This window comes from Prionailurus bengalensis, chromosome F2 (genome assembly GCF_016509475.1).
Source record: "Prionailurus bengalensis isolate Pbe53 chromosome F2, Fcat_Pben_1.1_paternal_pri, whole genome shotgun sequence".
NCBI lineage: Eukaryota > Metazoa > Chordata > Mammalia > Carnivora > Felidae > Prionailurus > Prionailurus bengalensis.
In genome coordinates, this window is record NC_057353.1 from 28,478,101 (window position 1) to 28,492,755 (window position 14,655).

The 14,655-nt window shown below is 45.3% G+C and overlaps 1 protein-coding gene across 1 annotated transcript in view; it reads right to left on the minus strand.

The window, feature by feature from the left end:
* Positions 1 to 11,857: 11,857 nt before the first annotated feature.
* Positions 11,858 to 14,655, minus strand: part of MRPS28 (mitochondrial ribosomal protein S28) — a 209,580-nt gene continuing 206,782 nt past the window's right edge. The window contains exon 4 of the transcript XR_006300485.1: positions 11,858 to 12,109. The gene's annotated coding sequence lies outside the window, so the exon portion shown is untranslated. The remainder of the gene's footprint in view (positions 12,110 to 14,655) is intronic.

The following is a 14,655-nucleotide window of genomic DNA, read 5'->3' on the forward strand; positions in this document are numbered from 1 at the left end:
AAATGCAAGATTATGACAGTCATTTCTGAATTTGAGAAATAACTAGGTTAAGCCAGGAGGGGATCCCCCCCGCCTTTGGTTGCTATAAATACAACTTACTGTCTGAATTTTTTTAATGTAACATGGTAACCCACCCCTTTGGTGATCTGTAGCTAGTCATGTAAACAGAAACATTATAACTGTTATTATAAAAGCAGTTTCCTATAAATGAGAATTTATGCTTATATCTAAATAAACTTGAAACCTGATCAAACACCCTGGCTCCAGGAAAATAACTTTGGGTTTGGACAACACAAACCAGAGTAACGTTTTACTGCCAGTTGAAGTTTTTGAATATACAGGGTCATTTTTAATCACATAGTATGAGAATAGCTTGCCTGTCACAGACAGTAGAAGCTAAGATTTGTAAATGGGGTGGGGGTGTGGATGGGGAAGTGGCAGATGGAGTGAGCTCTTAACTGGAGCTTTCTTGGCCAGCTCTATGATATCAGACACAGGTTGGTAGATAATTACTTTTTACTTCACTTTTCACTGGAAGCAGTAATACTATTGTGTTTTAGCAGCTGATTCGCTGTTACCATTCATGACCCTTCTAGGATATACTATTCAAGGTCCAGTTCTTACACTGAGAAAGACTTCAGAAATTTAGCACTGGAAAGGCTGAGAAACCACTTCACACCCATTGGAGTCGATGTAATTAAAAAAAAAAAAAGACAATAGCAAGTATTGGGGACATCTGCAGAAAGTAAAACCCTCATACATTGCTGGTGGGGAATGTACCGCCAATTTGGAAGCTCTTTGTTGGGGTGTGTGGGTGGCTCAGTTGGGTAGGTAGAAGCTCTTTGTCAGTATCCTTAAAAGTTAAACACAAAGTGACCACACCACTGAGCAATTCTGCTCCTACGTATTCCCCAAGAGAAGTGAGAACGTGTTCATACAAAAACTTGCATGTGAATGTTCATAGCAGCATTATTCACAATGGCTAAAAGGTGGAAACAATTCAAATGTCCATCAGCTGATGAATGGATAAAGAAAATGTGAGTATAGCCCATGCAATATTATTCAGTAATAAAAAGGAAGTCTTGATATATGTTACAACATGGATGAACCTTAAAAATATGCTAAGTGAAAGAAGCCAGTCACAAAAGGTGACACGTGATTCCATCTAGATGAAATGTCTAGGGAAACCTGTAGGAGACAGATGTACATTAGTGGTTGCTTAGAGCTAGGAAGTCAGGGAGGGAGGGGTATAGAGGGGGTGAAAGCTAAAGGATGGGATTTTTTGAGAGGATGAAAATATTTTCAAAGTGACTCTGGTGAATGTACTAAAAACCACTGAATCGCCCACTTTAAATGCATGAATTATATGATAGGTGAATTATAGCTCAATAAAGCTAACCTATATGGAATATAGCGTACTGGGTAAGATCAGAAGCAAATTTCCTTCAGCCCATCTCTGAAACCACTTTGGACAAGACCTCTGGGCGCATGCGCGCACAGCGGCTTACAGCTGGATCCCGGGAGCCCCATTTAGCGGTACGGGCTCTCTCCCTCCTTGGTCTCTGGCTTGCCTTCGCTGCACTCAGGCCTCTGCAGTAGCACGCGTGGAAGGCGGGCCACTCGTCACACACAGAATAGGACCCGAGCGCGTTCCTCGAGGGAGCCGGCGGCTCCCTGCAGAGGTCAGCGGGGTGCCCAGTCCTCACGGTGCAGCCGGCGCTCCTAAGCTGGCGGGTCCCTAAGCTGTCCAAGGAGGCTATGTGATGACCGTCTTTCTTCCCTCTCTCTTCCCCAACAAAGGGCAACTGACCTGCCGCATGACCTGGCAAGAGCTGAGATTCCCTAAACACGCTTTCCCCCTATTGTGTGCGGACGTTCCCAGAAGCGGAGGAGCGGCGGGACCACTGGAGGGACGCGCGGGACAGGGAGGCCCCGGGCGCCGGGATCCCGCTGGCCCTCCCCCGGGGCGGACAGCTAGTCGCCCGCCGCCGGCCTGGGCGGGGCGGGGCTGGGGGGGTGGGAGTGGAGGAGGGGGGCTGTAATTGCGGCGCAGTCCTGGTTCCCACGCTCCTATTGTTGGCGACTTTGTTTCCAATTCCCATCACGTGTGCTAATTAGTTAGCGCTGCTGGCTGGCTGGGAGGCGTGTGGCTGGCCTAAGAGCAGAAAGATCACTTCCTGTAGGGAGCCGAGCAGGCTGAATAGTAGTGGGGTTCTTTCTCCTTCTCCTATGGGCCTCCTTCTCTGCCTCCCAGGAGGGTGGGAGTGGGAAGGGAACGGGAAGAAATGCTGATTGTGGCGCAAATGCCACTGAATTGCAATAGCAACCCAAGGGGGGGGGGGCGGACTAAGGGAGGGAATAGTGGAAGGAGCAGGATTAAAGGAGAAACTCTTCGTTAGACTCCTAACGAAATGCTTTACCAAATTACCTTCACAACTTTGTACAGGGAGTCTTTTCCAGAAGGGGATAATAAACGAAAGGCATTTCAGTGCGTTCATTAAAAAAAACAAAAACAAAAAAACACAAGGAAACAAAACAAAACAAAACAAACCTTTCACACTGTAAATAAAACCAGCTCAGGCATCAGTGTATGATAGGAAAGAAGGATGAAATGTGGTGAGTCATGACTTTGTAGTCAGTGACTTGTCCTTGAATTTGAAATTCTGGGTTTTTTTGCACTTTGGCACTAAGCTCTTAGAAGGGGTGGAAAGAGGTGTTAGAGACCACTGACAGAAGATAGTAATAACCTGGACAAAATACATGGGCTCAATTAAAAGAAAAGTGCTTTCTATATGGTCTTTCAGTGAGTTACAAGATTTAGTAATGCTTTGATTTTCACATAGAGGTCTCCACTTTGAAGATACAGTATTATCCATACTTCTTCCCTATAAATAAGAGGAAAGCTGGCTTTTGTAAGGATTTACCGAATAACGTTATATGCTGTAGCAACAGGGAGAACGTTCTACCCTTTCCCATGGAAAGTGGCAGCGAGGTGGAGGAATAAGCTCAAGGGTGACTTCATTCAATATGCATGATTCAGCAAGGATATTTTTGAGTACCTCCTGTGTGCCAGGGACTGGGCTAGGGCTGGAGATGGAGAGATGAAACATCCAGAACCTGTTTTTAAGTAGCTTGCAAATCTAGTGGAGAGACAGATAAGTATGTAAACCAGTAATTAAAGATGACTCAGAAGTGGAGGTCTGTACTGGGGACTGTGAGGGCCAGAGGAGGGACACCAGATCCAGACTGAGGAATCTGGGAAGGCTTCCTGGAGAAGGAATGAGTCGTCTCACACTTAAATGGCAAATAACACATGGCCAAGAGAAGAAGGGAGAAAAGGGCATTCCAAAAGGAGGACATATTCCAACATATTCCAATATGTGCAAATGGCCAAGGGGTCTTGACAGAGTATGAGGTGCTCTGCAAACAGGTATGAATGGCTGCAGCACAGGGCTGGAGGGCTAGGCATGGATAAGCTGGAGGGGCGGAGATCGTGAAAAGTCTGATTCAGGACTTTGGACTTTATCCTAAACACCACGAAAAATTTTAAGCAAGGGAGTAGGATCATGAGATCTGTCCTTTAGGAAGGTAACTTGGGCAGTGGTTTGGATAATGGGTTGAAGCGAGTCGGTCAGGCTTGAAGCAGGGAGAGGAGACTGGGAACTAACCCAAAAAGAGACTGAAATGAGACACAGGTTGGAGGAGGTAGGTCAGGTTCAAGAGGTGTGTAGAAGGTGGAATGGATAGAACACGGAGACCAGTGTTACTTTGCCGTAAGCAACTCGCAGGAGTCCGAGACCACTCCAAGTTTCTATCTTGTATACGTGGATGAAGGATGGCAGGATTCCCGGAGATAGGCAACTTGGAGGTCAAAGAACAGGCTTGAAATGGAATGAGATGATGAGTTTGGTTTTGGCCACGTTGTGTTAGAAGTGACTGTGGGGTATCTGAGTAGCGACGTCCGAGAGGCATATGGTTATATGACTATGGAACTCAAAGAGGGTAGGGTGGGGCTGGGGTGGATGAGGTAGCCGTAAGGGGCAAGAGGTCAGCATGGTTTGCCCTGCACTCACAGCGGTCATACTCAGGGACGGGTTCTCCACAAGTAGTTTCCAGATACGCTGCTCCAAGAGGGACTTTGGAGACTGTATGATCCCACACATGGGAGGTATCTAAAGTATACAGTTCACAGAAACAGAAAGTAGATGATGGTTGCTGGAGGTTGGTGGTGGAGGGGAGGGAGAAAAGGGGAGCTGTTGTTTAGTGGGTATAGAGTTTCAGATTTGCAAGATGAAAAATTTCTAGAGATCCTTTACATAACAATATGAACATACTGTGATACGTTTTGTTTTTAAATCACAGTAATTTTTTTTCAACGTTTATTTATTTTTGGGACAGAGAGAGACAGAGCATGAATGGGGGAGGGGCAGAGAGAGAGGGAGACACAGAATCCGAAACAGGCTCCAGGCTCTGAGCCATCAGCCCAGAGCCCGACGCGGGGCTCGAACTCACGGACCGCGAGATCGTGACCTGGCTGAAGTCGGACGCTTAACCGACTGTGCCACCCAGGCGCCCCAGTAATTTTTTAAAAGGAACTCAGGAGGGAAGGAGAGAGCAACCCTGCCAGCTACCTTTGGACAGCACTAAGATAAAATCATTTTACCTCCCGCTAGTGCACTCCCACCCATCCTTGGTGGGAAGGTTAAGTTGGAACCAGACATTTTAAGGTTTTTTTTTTTTTTTAATGTTTATTTATTTTTGAGAGAGAGAGAGAGAGAATGAGCAGGGAAAGAGCAGAGAGAGAGGGAGATACAGAATCCAAAGCAGGCTCCAGGCTCTGAGCTGTCAGCACAGAGCCCAAAGTGGGGTTCAAACCCACGGACTGCAAGATCATGACCTGAGCTGAAGTCAGAGGCTTAACTGACTGGGCCACCCAGGCACCCCTGGAACAGACATTTTAGAATAGACAATATGAGGGTTGCCTAGATGGCTCAGTAGGTTAAGCGTCTGACTTCAGTTCAGGTCATGGTCTCATGGCTCATGAGTTCAAGCCCCTTGTCGGGCTCTGTGCTGACAGTTCAGAGCCTGGAGCCTCCTTCGGATTCTGTGTCTCCCTCTCTCTCTCTGCTCCTCCCCTACTCATGGTCTATCTCTCTCTTTCTCAAGAATTAATAAAATATTTTAAAAAATTAGAATAGACAATATGAATCAAGAACCTTAAAAATGTTTATGACTTATGACCTACATATTCTACTGCCTAGAATCAGTTATAAATAAGAAACCAAAAATACTGGAAGAAAACATAAAAATATTAGGTATAATTTTTTAAATGTTTTATTTATTCTTGAGAGAGAGAGAAGGCATGAGCGAGGGGGGAGCAGAGGGAGAGAAGGACACAGAATCCAAAGCAGACTCCAGACTCTGAGCTGCCAGCACAGAGCCTGACACGGGGCATGAACCCACCAGCCACAAGATCATGACCTAAGCTGAAGCTGGATGCCCAACCAACTGAGCCACCCAGGCACCCCTTAGGTATAATTTTTAAACTAATTGTTCAATAATAGAAAAACAGTAAAATACCATACAACTGTCATAAATTTTTACAAAGAATTTACCACCACATGGGAAATATTTATAAAGGTAAGTGAAGCAAAATTCAGAACACAAAATTGTATCTATGCTTTGATCACAATTATGTCAAACACAACCTGTATACAGAATAAAGGCCTGGAAGAAAACAGACTAAAATGTTGATAGTAGCTATCTAGTTGGGGCCATTGGTGATTTTTTTCCCCATATGCTTGGCTATATTTCCATATTAAGTGTATATTCTTTTACAATTATATAAAGTAGTCTGTATAAATTCTCTAATTTTTCTGCAAAATATTCTATGATTCCTTCGACTTTAAAAGACGCAATTTGCATTTAGTTCAGAGCTGCAATAGATTATTACATAACTGATTTATAAATGTGTCAAAAGCCAAAGGGAAGGAGAAATAATCGTCCAGGAAAAACTTAGAAAGTTTCTGAAAATTCCTCCATTTGAATATCCTTTTCTTTTTGATGCTCTTGTGTGGGAAAGAGGAAGCATCAGGAAGTGATGTTGAACATTTTAGCTGATTATAAGTGCTAGAAAGGCAAATTAAGCCCTTCCCTTTAATTGGCTGTAATCAGTTAAACAAGGTAATAGACCACCTGTGGCCGAGATGGAGCCAAGTCTTAAGGAGCCCCTGAGACCACAGCTTTGGCACTGAGCTGCCCTAAGGTCGGCTGGGATGGGCTTTTGATTCCATATCAAGTTACTCAGGCTATGCCACAAAGAAACATTCAATCAAAACCTGAGTGTATGGTTTGGTTTAGAATGTGTTGATAAAAGAAAAGTATAAAAGTTTTAAAAGAAAAAAATAAAGATATATATAGATATATATATATATAGATAGATAGATAGATATTCAACAACCAAGCAAGTAAAGAGCATTTCCTATATGCCAAGTGCTTTGCTAAGCACTTCACATCTAATTGACTTATTAACAAGCCCGTGGGATAGATTCTATTAGTATCATCATAATCATCCCTAGTTTACAGATGAGGAAACTGAAGCACAGAGTAAGACTGATTGGGTCACACCGCTTGTAGTTGCACAGCTGGAACCTGAACCCAGACAGTCTAACTTTATCAACGACACTCCCAACCACTACACTACACTACTTCTCAAGGTCTCGCTCGAGTTATGCCTTACTAGTTAATTGTGAATTCCAAGCGCACCATAGGCTAGACTTTGCATTCGGAGCCAATATCTGCAGTATATTCCTACCTCCTTATGGCAGCATCAACTTACAGAAGCAGCATTTGGGAAGTGAAAAAGCCAACTAAAGATGAATCATCAAACCTAAAATTGCCAGGTGACAACAAATGTCACACTTTACTCATGCACCATCTCATTTGAGTTTGGGGCATGACACTGAGATGATTTAGTGAGGAGCAACTAAGTGAGCACTCCTTTGGAAGCCAAAAGATGTTCACATGTGGTTTGGCCACAGTGTGGCAAGACCACTTCTCCCACAGCTAGGATGGAGTCTGGGCTGGCAACAGAAGAAGGCTCCTAAAAGAGTGCATCTTGGGCCCAGACTCTTCTTAGCTAAGGATGGGTCCTCGGAAATTCTCCAGTCATCCAAGTATCCTTTGGACTCTTGTATGACATGAAAACAAATATGAGGATGCAAGTCTAAAAATAAGTTCGTCATCTTCTCCCAAAACCAATTCTTCTTCCCAGATCCCTTAATCAGTAAATGGCACCACCATCACCTAGTTGCCTTGGTTTGTGAACCTCGTGGTTGGCCTCCCAACATCCACTCCACCTGACCTCCTCCACCTCACGCCCCGCGATTGTAAGTCCACCTTGGTAGTCTTATCCCCCATGCTAGTGATTGATTGGTTTGAGGGTAGGCTGGTCTAAGTCAATCTAGGCCAAAGAAACAGAATAAGCTTCTTTCAGACTTCTCAGAAAGAGGGGCCAGTTTCTCCCTCCCATCCTATATGAACAAAAACACATCACTGGTAGTGGCCCTCTGTTGATGTGATAGGAAACCAGCTTTAGGATGAAGCCAATGCTGTGGAAGGCAGAATGGAAAGGCAAGGAATGTTGGGCTGATGAACTCATAAACCCCCCAGTGGATCCTAACCTTATTAAGTCTTCTGTTGTTTGAAAGAATACATTTCCTTTGTTTCTGCCCAGTGAGGAAGGGTGTCAATCATTTGTGATGGAAATCGTCCTCACTGATCTATTTTGCACATCCAAACAAGCATCAAGTTCAGTCCATTCTCCTTCCTAAATGTTTCAAAAGCCACACACCCCTCCCCATCCCCATTTCTAATAATGATCCTTTCAGGCCACCTTTGACATCTCATCCGAATTACTGCAAAGCCTCCTTTTATCAAAATGCCTGCGTTCATTTGAATAGGCCTTAAGACAAAGTAAGAAAAAGAATGTGAAAGGTTGAGGCTATGCAGGCGCATCAAGAATTTCCTCACCTGGTCATACGTAGGGTGAACTTTGAATGCTGCCATGCCTCAACCCATCCCAAGAGGCATCGCAGGAAGCACCCCTCCATTCTGGGCTCTTCTGACCCTGTGGACACTGTCCTGAGTGGATGTCAAAACCACCTACCTGTGGTCCTGTCACTGCACTCAAATCCTTATCTGTGGTAGGTCATTTTCCCGGTCTGTCTGCTGCCTCGGCAGAAACCCCAGATGACACAGCCTCAGCTAGTCCAGGGTATGGTTCTCGGCAGCCTTTGGACCTGGACCAGCCATTACCATCCAGCTTCATCTGGGTGTCCACTCATCTACACTGGAGCCACCTGGCCAGGAAACATGGTTATTTCTGTCAGGGCTGATTTCAGTCCAAGTCTACAAACACTCATTGAGTACCTTCTCCATGTTGGGAACATGCTAGGTCTTAGGACAGATAGGGAGCATGTCCTGCTCTTTGTACCCCACCATCTGACACATAGGGTGCTCCAAAATATTTAAGTGAGTCATGGAAAGATTCAATGGCAAATGTTTTAGTGTGCACTCCAGCGACTCACAATCTATTGAAAAGATAAACCCAAAGTCAGGCTACCACAGGGCTCACTGGTACATAAAACGCAACAATAAAAGTAACAGTCCATCCTGAGGCGTCAAGCAGTGTTCTAAGAGCTGATATATATTCACTTATTTAATCTGCACAACTCCTGGCATATGCATTCGTGTCATCCACACTTTACGTAGGAGGGAACTGAAGCTCAGACAGGTCAGGTAAGTTGCCCAGAATCACCCAGCTGGTAATGTGAAGAAGGTGAATTGGAGAATAGGGAAGGGAAATGTTTATTTAGCTGGGAATCTGGAAACTTATCATGGGAGAATGGGTTTTAAGCTAGACGTTCAGGGAGGAGTAGTAGGTCTTCAACATGCTGGTGGGGGGTGTATATTCCAGATTGGAGAAGAGCATAGGTGAAGACTTAGACGTGGACATTGCAGGGTACATTCTGAGGACAACAAAGTCACCCACAGCTGAGTATAGGGTGTACAGAGGAGGTGTCTATGGTGGGAATTGAGACTGGATAGGGGGTGGGCAGCTCAGTTGTGGAGGGTCTCTAATGGTGCACCCAGGTATCGGTCCTTCCTGTTTCAGCCCATCATTTGTTCTGGATTCTCCCATCCCTATTCAACCCAAATACTCCAACTGAGGCTTCCCCAGTACCCACGTTCAGGGTAGTCCCTAATTTACCTAAGCCAAACAACATTTTCCATTCCCCTGGCCACAAAGATGGGTTCGAGTTGGGCCTGTGACCTAACCCTGTCCAATCCAGTGAATCTCAAGATTTTTGCCCAGCACCCTGAGACAGCACTCTCTCTCTCTCTTTGAACGCAGTCAGCACAGTCCTACAAGCTGTTGGCTTCTTCTTGAAGGCTGGAGCCAGCTCCCACTGGTACAGGATGAAGCTGGCATTGTGGGAGGTACAGCAGGGAGACACAAAGAAACTCTGTCCTGAACTACATCACTGGGCCTCAGGATTAAACCATCCAATAGCCAGTCCTTCCATCTCCGGACCTTGCCATCACATGAACCTAAAAAGTAGATATAATAAAAATATAAAAAAATAAAATAAAAAGCTTGAGTCAGGTTTTTTAATTATTTGCAACATCAAGAGGGCTAATTCATAAAAGTCTTCATGTGGTTTTGAAGTATTATTCTGGGAAGCGGTTTAGAAAGGTCATGTGGTGGCCATGCAGAGGGTAAAGTGGTTAGAGAATCTCGAAGCAGAGAGGTAGCTAGAGGCCACAGCAACGTGCCCAGTGAGACTTAATGGAGCAAGAATTAAAGTATTGACAGTGGACATAGGGGAAGATGTGAAAGAAGATGCATTTGTGCAACATTTATTTAAAATGGGCTAAGGGGGCGCCTGGGTAGCTCAGTCGGTTAAGCATCTGACTTCAGCTCAGGTCATTTGAATAGGCCTTAAGACAGGGTTCCTGGATTCCAGCCCTGCATCGGGCTCCGTGCTGACAGCTCAGAGCCTGGAGCCTGCTTTGGATTCTGTGTCTCCCTCTCTCTCTGCCCCTCCCCTGCCTGTGCTCTCTCTCTCTCAAAAATAAATAAACATTGAAAAATAAATTTAATAAAAAATAGAATAAAATAAAATGGGCTAGGAAATTCATCTGGGACTGAAACCTTCATTTATCCTATGTCATTCTATAGCAATGAATGCTTGTTTTGGAAAAACAACTCCTAAAGTTGTCAGGTCCCTGAAGTCTGTTTCTTCCTCTTGCCCCTGCAGAAGGGAGACAAAGGAAAAGAGAGTTGTTAGTTATTGTCCTGTTATCTGACTTATGTTTCCACTTCATGCTATTCATTCCTTAATCATATTCCACACTAGATAGCTCGTCATTTCAGATGTTTCTATTCTTCAGAAATGTGCAGCCTGCTATTACATCCCTCGTAATTATCAAGTAGCCCAGTTCCATTTATTTAGCTCCTTTAAATCTTTCTTCATATTTCAGGGGTGTCAGGGTGGCTCAGTCGCTTAAGCATCTGACTTCGGCTCAGGTCATGATCTCACGGTCCGTGGGTTCAAGCCCCGTGTCCGGCTCTGTGCTGACAACTCAGAGCCTGGAGCTTGTTTCGGATTCTGTGTCTCCCTCTCTCTCTGCCCCTCCCCTGCTTGCACTCTGTCTCTGTCTCTCTCAAAAATAAATAAACATTAAAAAACTTAAAAAAAAATCTTTCTTCGTATTTCAGTGCTTTTTAACTCCTCTGTGTAAAGGAACTATAATCACACTTCCCTTCACTGCATTTCACAGCTCCTGAGTGGCAGCGGCCCAGTGTGCACAGCATGCTGGGTGTGTGCGGTCTCAGTGGGAAGAGCGGCATGGGACCAGGTGCGGCCCTGAGCATCAAACAGAAGCCTTGAGTGGATGAATTCTTGAAATGGGTCTAGCTCTGTCCGGCTGGGTGGTGGAGGAGAGGCCACTTAACCTCTGAGTCTTAGTATCTCAGCTATAGGACGGGAATGATTCTTATCCCATTAGGAGGCTCTCGTCTACCATCTTCTCTTCCTTTATCCCTTCCCATCTATTCCCCAAGGAAGATGAGGGCAGATAGGGATGAATCAAGGACCTATCCCTGGGCAGAGTGATGAGCAGTAAAGACAGTCTCACTCTCCGAAGAATACTGATCTTTTTCAATTGCAAACCCTTCAGGGCTAGAGACTCAGGGCTGCCCCAGGCTACTCAAGCTTCTTGGATTCTTGGAGCTGTTCTGCTCTGAGGAGATGAAAAGGGCCAAGTCGGCTCTAGGCTTAAAAGGAGTCTCCCTTTCCTCTCCTTTGCTTATCTCCCATTTTCTTGGACCATTCTCTCCTTGGACTCAGAGCAGGAGAACAGAGGGCTGAGAATTAAGTGCAGCTTGCTGGCAAGCACTGAGAAAGAGCCTTGGCCTACTTATGGCATTGCTGTCTCTGCCTGGTCACAAGGAGCCCTCCCAGCAGTCCAGCCTGGCTCCCGGGGGGACGCACCGGTATTCAGAGGCAAAAGCCTTGTGCTAACAGAGGCTTTGAATTCGCCGTCACTTGGCTTCAGCATATATATATCTAGGAACAGAGGCAGGACAATATTGAAATTCTAGCCTCTCTCAGCCTTTTTCTAACTCAACCAAAGTAACAGTAATCTTTAAGAGCACCATCTTATAGGATTATTATTATGATTAAATAAGATTGCACAAAAGGAAATGTTTTGAACTCTCCAAAAATGTAAGTAATAATCTCAAATTCTAAACTCTTCCCTATTCCAGTTTCCTCATTTGTTAAATGTTAAAAGCTAGTCATGAAGCATTGGCGGATGGCTAGATGAACAAGAAGTAAAACCCAACCAAATAATCGTGTAACTGAGAGCAGATCTCCTTGGGATTTCTCCAAGGCCTCATCGTGATCATATGCCAGGTGTTGCTGCCCCCGCTTTCCTTCCCCAAGGGGTGCCTTTGCTGAATGCTGTGCCTTCAAGGGACTGAGTTGCTCGCCCGTCTTCTGTGCTCTTAGTTGGAGATCTCCAGGTGATTCCATAGCAGGATCTACACCAGAGGCGGAAAGAAAGGGGCAGAGCATGAGTTCACCTCTTGCCCGAGCCACCAGTCCTGACTGCCACACGGCAAAGGAGTGCATGCACAAAACTAGCGACTGAGAAACTGACGCCATCTCTGAGGAAAATCACAGTGGAGGAGGACAGCGGACTCGCTGGCACTTGTCAACCGCCCTGCAGCCACATACAGGAAAAACTTCAAGGCATGGGCCCCCCAGCAAGGGATCTTCTCCCGCATGTTGCTTGTCATTTGTTGGTCCCACAACTACTTTTCAAGCATCTACAATATGCCAGACCCCTCTAGGCTCTAGACATGTATCAGTGAATAGAAAGCCCTTGTGCCTGCCCCAGTCCCAGAGCCACAGTGAGAGGAACCCTCCCACTCAGGTTTAAGCTTCCTGAATAGCAAGGGATCCGGATTTCCCATTCATTCATGAACCTTAAGGGCATCTCTTACTTAAGAACACTAGCAACTAACGCTAAAAACATTCATTTTTCTCAGCATAACGCCATCTAATAACATACTGACAACAGACAGTTCTTCCAGTTAGCAGGCCTCCGGGCCTGCCCAGCCTCCTGAGGAGGTGCCATGGGCTCCTTCCTGCTAGCCTGAGGCCAACTGTTGCCTCTCTAAGCAACCAACAAAATGGCACTCCAAATAAATTCTTTTGACTCAGATTATCTGTCTGACAAAAGGAAGCTAAGAGCAGCAGCTGGGGTGGGGGAGACTTCTATTAGCATTTTAAGGTACAATGGACTTTTTCTGTCTATTTTTATGGGCCGGACTCGAAAACATCACTTGATTAAATTCACATTTCTCAGATAGGCAATTGTAATCACCCCTAACTAAATTCTAACAAATTCCATTCTGTCACAGAGTCTGAATCGCTGAGCTCTACTGAACTTCTGTGTGATGGGTGGGGACGCCAGCAGCTCATCACGCAGAGAGGCTTGCGGGAGGTGACTTCACACCCCGTCTCCTGCCCCCTCACCTGGTATGATTCTGGAGCACAGGATCCACAGGCTAAGCCTGCCTGGAGCAGCCCTGAGATAGGAAGGACATCAATATTCTCTGCAGGACGCCGGGCCCTGATGTGCTCCAGCCACCCCCACTGCAGGGTACGGTTTCAACCCCAGCGCACCATGTAATTCACTCAGTCAAAAGCTACCTGGGGCTGTGGTTTCAAAACTAATGGCCAAAGCCACACAACTTCACAGGTTATGAGCAACGTTTCTTAAAGAGACGAAAAAGAATGTAGTAGAAAATATCAGAGTGCATTGCACATAGTAAGGTTAAGTAGTGTTTCGTGACACTTGTCCTTCCGGTAGGTAGGTGGATAGGTGGTACATCGTTTATTGTGGGTTGGGTCGTAACGCAGAATGAATTTCTACTGAGAATGCCGGTCGAAGTGGACAGACGATGGGTAAGTTATGCTCTCATTACTATTTTTTTTAAGTGTTTTTACTTATTTTTGAGACAGAGAGAGACAGCGTGAGCAGGGGAGGGGCAGAGAGAGGAGGAGACACAGAATCCGAAGCAGGCTCCAGGCTCCGAGCTGTCCGCACAGAGCCCAACACAGGGCTCGAACTCACAAACCGGGAGATCATGACCCGAGCGGAAGTCGGACGCTTAACCGACTGAGCCACCCAGGCGCCCCTCTCATTACTATTTTTGAATGAAGATATAATTGGCACATAATATGATATTAGTTTCAGGTGTACAACATAATGATTCGGTATTTGTATGCATTACAAAATGATCGCCACAATAAGTATAGTTAACATCGTTACAAAATTTTTTTGTTCAGGGGCACCTGGGTAGCTCAGTCGGTTAAGTGTCTGACTTTGGATCAGGTCATGATCTTGCAGTTCATGGGTTTGAGCCCCGCTTTGGGCTCTGTGCTGGCGGCTCAAAGCCTGGAGCCTGCTTCAGATTCTGTGCCTCCCTCTCTCTCTGCCCCTCCCCTACTTATGCTCTGTCTGTCTCTCACTCTCTCTCTCAAAAATAAATGAACTCTCTCAAAAATAAATGAACATTAAAAAACATTAAACAATTAAAAAAATTTTTTTTGCTTACGATGAGAACTTTTAAGATTTTCTGTCTTAGTGGGGCGCCTGGGTGGTGTAGTCGGTTAAGCGTCCGACTTCAGCCAGGTCACAATCTCGCGGTCCGTGAGTTCAAGCCCCGCATCAGGCTCTGGGCTGATGGCTCAGAGCCTGGAGCCTGTTTCTGATTCTGTGTCTCCCTCTCTCTCTGCCCCTCCCCCGTTCATGCTCTGTCTCTCTCTGTCCCCAAAATAAATAAACGTTGAAAAAAAAATTTAAAAAAAAAATTAAAAAAAAAAAATTTACTGTCTTAGCAATTTTCCAGGATACAATAGAGTATTATTAACTGTATCCCCTATTCTGTACATCGTATCCCCAGGACTTATTTGTTTTATAACTGGAAGTTTGTACTTTTTAACCCCTTTTGCCCACTCTCCTCTAACCTCTCATCTCTGGAAACCACCAATCTGTTCTCTGTGTTCGTATCTCTTT